The sequence below is a fragment of the Salvelinus fontinalis genome, chromosome 3 (genome assembly GCF_029448725.1).
Source record: "Salvelinus fontinalis isolate EN_2023a chromosome 3, ASM2944872v1, whole genome shotgun sequence".
NCBI lineage: Eukaryota > Metazoa > Chordata > Actinopteri > Salmoniformes > Salmonidae > Salvelinus > Salvelinus fontinalis.
Window position 1 is genome coordinate 7,791,876 of NC_074667.1, and position 8,296 is coordinate 7,800,171.

The following is an 8,296-nucleotide window of genomic DNA, read 5'->3' on the forward strand; positions in this document are numbered from 1 at the left end:
ATGTAATTTACAGTCAGAGTCATTTTATGCAAATCAATGAATATCAGTACTTCATAGTTTGTGTTGATTTATTTTACCCATCCACCCCCACTAGGCACCACCCTTTCCTTGTTCAAAGGATAACTTCATGTGATACAGAAATACAACTAAATTGACCGACACTCATTTGACAAGGAGACAAGACACTGAACACATAAATATTGACAAACAAATAGACAGCAGATGTACTATTCTGAGGAGAATTAGCTCCACAAAAATACATCCAAGGACTAATGGGAAGAGTGAATGTTGTGGGGTAATATATACACTGAGTGTACAAAACATTAGGGACACATTCATAATACTGAGTTCCCCCCTTTTTCCTTCAGAACACCGTCAATTCATCGGGGCATGGACTCTACATGGCGTCGAAAGCATTCCACAGAGATGCTAGCCCATGTTGACTCCAATGCTTCCAACAGTTGTGTGGCTGAATGTCATTTGGGGCAGTGGACCATTCTTGATACACACGGGACATTTTTTTGCATGGAAAAACCCAGCAGCGTTGAAGTTCTTGATACAAACAGCTGTTCTTAATGTTTTGTACACTCAGTGTATATATTACCCCACAACATTCACTCTTCCCATTAGTCCTTGGATGTATTTTTGTGGAGCTAATTCTCCTCAGAAAAGTACATCTACCCTTACCTCTTTGGCTACACCTATACCACTCACCAGAATATTAAAGAGGCCAACAAATGACAGATGAGTGAGAAAATAAATAGATACTCAACATATTTACATGTAAATCTAGATTGTATAAGCATATGTCCTACTGTACAGTATTTACAAAACCCTAAGAGGGTACCAATGCCATATTTAGGCTACAGTGGCCTAGTTCACACTGAGGTGATACAACTGTTCTTTACACAACTATTGCCAATTTGTTTGTGTGGAGACAAACTCTTTAAAAGGATCTTTAAATTGTATCACAGCTGGTGTGTGAGATGCGTTGTACAACAGGAGTGTGAACTAGGCCAATGTTTTGATGACCAAGCCACCCAACAGATGGGTAGCTAATGAATATTTTAAAAGCTGTCTTCATTTAAAGGCTGTCTTCATCTTTTCTTTCTCTCCAGATGCAGAAGCTGGGATTTCTTGAGGTGATCTGTAAAGACACCCAGATGACAGTGTTTGCACCATATGTTTGCTCAAATATTTGAAGAAGTGAGTGATTGTCCCCAAAGCTGTTAGTGCAAGTACTACAAATGTGCAGACACGTGATGTACAGTATAAATCCCTTTAGCTCTGACATTTTTGACATAGGAGGACCAGTGACATACCCAGTCCATTTCCACATTGTGCTCGTCCTCCTGGCAACAGGTCACTCCCACTTCCTGATCAGCCTGTTTAGACAGACAAGATAACAACGGCTTGTCACATAGTTTCCATAACCACACCCTTTGGCGCGCTTGTGTGTGTGGCATGTTTACACTAATGAAGAATAATCAGCCACGTACCCAGTCCATCTTTTCATCTCCATACATGTTCAGATGGTGGAAGTTTTTGATGAGATCTGTAAAATCCTGAAAGATGAGAAAATATCCAAAATCTTCATAAAATATTGTGTTTGGTGGATTGAAGTACACCCTATCTGCTTCACTTGAACGTGGTATTACTTTTAATATGACAGATTTATCTGGTCCGACATAGCCTACTCAAAGGTAAAGAATATTACTGTTCATTTTGAACTAGTGTTGAGTGTAGTTCTTGTTGGCTTTAAACTGTAAATGTTCAGATGGAGAAAGCATGCTGATGTGGACAGAGCCATGGTGAGAAAATGTGTATGACATATTATTGTATACAACTTACTCCATCCACATTGTCATTTGGTGCAGGGGAAACACCATCTGTCACTTCATAATTCTGGGGAAATTATTCATAATAGTTAGTAATTGACTTTAGCCCTCAAATGTTTCCATACATAACTTATATAAAGGAAACATTTGACGTCTTATCAATTAAATTAAATTGTAGAATGTTACTTGATTTTACAAATACAAGGTAATAGCCTACTTTATGAATAGATATACAATTTCTTGCAATAAGTGCACAAAACGTATGTAATTTATATGAGAAGACGGAAGAGAAGAGAAAGCTGACTGTTCTGGACATGGGCCGCGTCACTGACCCACGACTGGTGTTGACTGTAATTATACCATGGGCCGCGTCACTGACCCACGGATTAGGTTGGTTTTGGTTTGTATGTTGTAAGGCAGCATACAGCCTGTTCGCTCCCTTTCGGCCAGAGGTGAGTGAGAGACACTCAAAAAGGAGAGGAGAAGAGTCATATAAACATTAGTGTAACTCAATACATCATCAACTATATAATTTTCACTTGAAAAGTTGTTTTTTACATTAGTTTAAGCACATTCAGAAAATCGAAATAACTCCCTGAAAATTCATGAATATTGAATTGATCTTTCTCCAACGGTGAACTGCCACAGATTACCATCGTGATTTAGCTGCAAATGGTGTTATTTTCTTCAAGGTGTTGTAGGAGCTTCTTGATGTTGTCCACTGAAGCTGCAATGTAGAGAAAATGCCATTCTCATCGAGGCCTAACCTAGTGTATTATTTTGTTATCCCCTTTTTTTCAAACAACTCAACGACGCAGACATTAAAGTAACTGGCCAGTGAAAATCTCACTTTTAAAAGTTAATATTCTGTTAAATTATACCCAAATAATGTTGACTCATCCTATCCTCCTATTTGTGGCCAAAGAGAAAAAAAAAGCTCTTCAAAAACCCCACCTCAAACTTGCATCTCAAACAGACGTTTCAAAAAGTATTGCTTTCATCATAGAGGATGATGTGATCCTCCTGAGGAGAATGAGCTGGCCAATCAGTGGTCTACTGCTTTTCAATATTTTTTGTATTTTTTTTGTTAATTGGAAGGAAGAATGTTTCACTCATATTGTAATTAATATAGGTCATATTTCCTAGAAGCCTGGATTTGAATGGTCATGGCTCATGGCGCCACTCCCTTTCTGGTTACACAGTAATGTTGTCTGTGTCAGTTGTCTAACCAAATACATATTTTGTTTGTGTATATCCTCCTCTCTAGCACCACTCTGTAGAGCATATAACATTTTACATTTAAAATGTTAGTCATTTAGCAGACTCTCTTATCCAGACACTCTTTGAAGTTATAAACAATTTTATTGAGCCATATCCGTTTAATTGTCTCGAATCCATAAGCAATGTAAGCAACTGTAAGCAACATAACTTTACAGATCACATTTGTATAATTTGGCATAATGCAAGAAACAAGCTAAGCCAGTAAAAAATGTTACTTACCAGTGACAATAAGGAGATCACCTGCTCAAACTTGTAGTGCACAGGTATTTATGCTCCAGCCAGCACAGGCTTTACACAAGCCAGCCACGTCATATGAGGGAAATACTGCCTACTTACAAGAACTAAAAGTGAAACTTAATTCCCATGGTTATGTACAAATAATCATATTAAATGCAGACTCTCCTCTCTTCGAAGGGAACAAGAAGACAAAGCTTCCAAAGCCGTGTTTTTCCTTTGAAATGTTATACAATCAGAACACATTTTTCTAGCGCTTGGGTTGAGGAGAGTGCCTTGCTCATCACATCAGCAGGCCCCAGAGAAACAGGCACAAGGCAGGGCAGACTTTTTCATTACAGCAATCATGAGGATAATGCATTTTCAGTGGCGTGTACTCATGATTACCAAGAAAAAAACATTCTAACAAAAAATATACAAAATTCACCTAAAAAACACACACATATATATATACACTGCTCAAAAAAATAAAGGGAACACTTAGACAACACAATGTAACTCCAAGTCAATCACACTTCTGTGAAATCAAACTGTCCACTTAGGAAGCAACACTGATTGACAATAAATTTCACATGCTGTTGTGCAAATGGAATAGACAAAAGGTGGAAATTTAGGCAATTAGCAAGACACCCCCAATATAGGAATGGTTCTGCAGGTGGTGACCACAGACCACTTCTCAGTTCCTATGCTTCCAGGCTGATGTTTTGGTCACTTTTGAATGCTGGCGGTGCTTTACATTTTACATTACATTTTAGTCATTTAGCAGACGCTCTTATCCAGAGCGACTTACAGTAGAGTGCATACATTTTATTACATTTTTTACATTTTACATACTGAGACAAGGATATCCCTACCGGCCAAACCCTCCCTAACCCGGACGACGCTACGCCAATTGTGCGTCGCCCCACGGACCTCCCGGTTGCGGCCGGCTGCGACAGAGCCTGGGCGCAGAGCCGATGCAGTGCCCTAGACCACTGCGCCACCCGGGAGGCCGTGAGACCATATGCTGACACATGCACATTTGTGGCCTGCTGGAGGTCATTTTGCAGGGCTCTGGCAGTGCACCTCCTTGCACAAAGGCGGAGGTAGCGGTCCTGCTGCTGGGTTGTTGCCCTCCTACGGCCTCCTCCATGTCTCCTGAAGTACTGGCCTGTCTCCTGGTAGCGCCTCCATGCTCTGAACACTCCGCTGACAGACATAGCAAACCTTTTTGCCACAGCTCGCATTGATGTGCCATCCTGGATGAACTGCACTACCTGAGCCACTTGTGTGGGTTGTAGACTCCGTCTCATGCTACCACTAGAGTGAAAGCACCGCCAGCATTCAAAAGTGACCAAAACATCAGCCAGGAAGCATAAGAACTGAGAAGTGGTCTGTGGTCACCACCTGCGAGACCATTCCTTTATTGGGGGTGTCTTGCTAATTGCCTATAATTTCCACCTTTTGTTTATTCCATTTGCATAACAGCATGTGAAATTTATTGTCAATCAGTGTTGCTTCCTAAGTGGACAGTTTGATTTCACAGAAGTGTGATTGACTTGGAGTTACATTGTGTTGTTTAAGTGTTCCCTTTATTTTTTTGAGCAGTGTATATATATATATTACCAGTCATTCCAGTATCAGTCATTCCAGGGTTTTTCTTTATTTTTACTATTTTCTACATTGTAGAATATATGGAATCATGTAGTAAGCAAAAAAAAGTTGCCAACCTTTGCCTTGATGACAGCTTTGCACACTCTTGGCATTCTCTCAACCAGCTTCACAAGGTAGTCACCTGGAAGGTATGCCTGTTAACAGGTGTTCCTGTTAATTTGTGGAATTTCTTTCCTCCTTAATGCGTTTAAGCAAATCAGTTGTGTTGTGACAAGGTAGGGGTGGTATACAGAAGATAGCCCTATTTGGTAAAGGCCAAGTTCATATTATGTCAAGAACAGTCCATCATTACTTTAAGACATGAAGGTCAGTCAGTCTCTCTGTATTGCATAATTTTCCTTCAATTCACAAGGGGCTGAATGTATCTCACAGGAGAAAGCAGAAAGAGTATCATTGAATGCTAGGGACTCAGCAAGCATTGTGTCCCTTGATAAAAAAAACAAATAAAATACTAAACCAATCAGCGGAGCTCAACGGTGATTGGTCCTGGCGCACCAAAAAAAGTGTTAAAGGAAGCTAGTTTGGATTTGGCTTCACACCAATCACATCAAAAGTAGAACGTAATTTACAGGAAAAAAAACTTTAATATTTGCATCTTGTTGTGTCGTTGTCCTCCGGTGACTAGATGGCTAAAATCCTCCCTTTACTAAATTAGCCATGGATGGTGATGAGGATTTGGACTTGAGGTTTTACTAAATTATCCATACTGGCCAATGATTCTAATGGTAAGTCTGATCCAACCATAAATTCATACATTGTGCCCCTGACCCAAGTGGATTGATGTTCAATATGTGGCTAGATGTAGTAGGCTAATGTTAACTGGCCTGGCGCAGGCCTGGCGCATAGTTTCCCATGAAAGGAAGTTAGGCTAGCGAGCAAGTGTTGAAGCCAAGTAGACTAGGACAACAAAAACTAAAAGCTTGTAGTGTATGACATAGTCAAGAGAGGAGGATGTCATTGGCATTTCTCTACACACACACACACACGCACACACCAGTACCATGGACAGCCACAAACTATTTTCTACAATGTAGAAAATAGTAAAAAATATAGAAAAACCCTGGAATGAGTAGGTGTTTCCAAACGTTTGACTGGTACTGTATATATTTACAGAAAATATATACTGAACAAAAATATGGCTGCGCCCCTGCCCAGTCGTGAAATCCATAGATTATGGCCTAATGAATGTACACTGCTCAAAAAAATAAAGGGAACACTTAAACAACACAATGTAACTCAAAGTCAATCACACTTTTTTGAAATCAAACTGTCCACTTAGGAAGCAACACTGATTGACAATAAATTTCACATGCTGTTGTGCAAATGGAATAGACAAAAGGTGGAAATTATAGGCAATTAGCAAGACACCCCCAATAAAGGAGTGGTTCTGCAGGTGGTGACCACAAACCACTTCTCAGTTCCTATGCTTCCTGGCGGATGTTTTGGTCACTTTTGAATGCTGGCGGTGCTTTCACTCTAGTGGTAGCATGAGACGGAGTCTACAACCCACACAAGTGGCTCAGGTAGTGCAGCTCATCCAGGATGGCACATCAATGCGAGCTGTGGCAAGAAGGTTTGCTGTGTCTGTCAGCGTAGTGTCCAGAGCATGGAGGCGCTACCAGGAGACAGGCCAGTACATCAGGAGATGTGGAGGAGGCCGTAGGAGGGCAACAACCCAGCAGCAGGACCGCTACCTCCGCCTTTGTGCAAGGAGGAGCAGTGCCAGAGCCCTGCAAAATGACCTCCAGCAGGCCACAAATGTGCATGTGTCAGCATATGGTCTCACAAGGGGTCTGTGGATCTCATCTCGGTACCTAATGGCAGTCAGGCTACCTCTGGCGAGCGGGCCCTCATACCACCCTCATGGAGTCTGTTTCTGACCGTTTGAGCAGACACATGCACATTTGTGGCCTGCTGGAGGTCATTTTGCAGGGCTCTGGCAGTGCTCCTCCTTGCACAAAGGCGGAGGTAGCGGTCCTGCTGCTGGGTTGTTGCCCTCCTACGGCCTCCTCCACATCTCCTGATGTACTGGCCTGTCTCCTGGTAGCGCCTCCATGCTCTGGACACTACGCTGACAGACACAGCAAACCTTTTTGCCACAGCTCGCATTGATGTTTCATCCTGGATGAGCTGCACTACCTGAGCCACTTGTGTGGGTTGTAGACTCCGTCTCATGCTACCACTAGAGTGAAAGCACTGCCAGCATTCAAAAGTGACCAAAACATCAGCCAGGAAGCATAGGAACTGAGAAGTGGTCTGTGGTCACCACCTGCAGAACCACTCCTTTATTGGGGGTGTCTTGCTAATTGCCTATAATTTCCACCTTTTGTCTATTCCATTTGCACAACAGCATGTGAAATTTATTGTCAATCGGTGTTGCTTCCTAAGTGGAAAGTTTGATTTCACAGAAGTGTGATTGACTTGGAGTTACATTGTGTTGTTTAAGTGTTCCCTTTATTTTTTTGAGCAGTGTATTTCAATTTACTGAAATCCTTCTATTAACTTTAACTCAGTAAAATCTTTGAAATTGTTGCATTTATATTTGAGTTCAGTATATATGGGGGATTGGAAATGATGCAAACAAATGTGTCATCATCATACCCAGTCCATTTCCTCATTGTGTTCCTCTTCCTGGCAGCAGGTCACTCCCATTTCTTGATCAATCTGTTATAACAGAAAAAGCCATTTCACGTCCTGTCCATTCCACCCTGTGTGTGTGTGTGTACACTTCTGGTAACTGACCATACCCAGTCCATCTCCTCTCCCTCACCACAGGTGTAGATGTTGGAATTGTGAGATGAGATCGATAAGGTTCTGCATGATAAAGATAGTCAAGACCAAGACCTTTTATACTAGCTGATTTACAAATATGTCTGTACTGTCTCTTTCCTGGCGTATCGAATGCTAGGGTGTCAACCAGGGACCATGCTATTTTGAATGACTAGTCTGGGTGACTTTAATATAGGCCCTAGTTGAATAGGCTAGGGCCAGTTAATATGGTGACGAGGTGTATCATGACCTAGTCTGTAACTTACCCTGTTCCTTTTCTCCAATGTCCCTGGGAAAGTGTTGGCTCTCTTTTCATAATCCTGGGGACATGGTTTCTCAAATTAATTGGTTGTAGACTTCTGGCCCAAATGCTTTGATGCATGAAGTTATATCCTGTCATTAACATTAAATTATTGATTATGACTGTCTGACAAATGCTCAAAATATGCTATCTTCTTTGTGTGAAAATTAATGAAAGTATACTTGACAGAAGATTACTTATCTGACAGTGGCACTCGAGC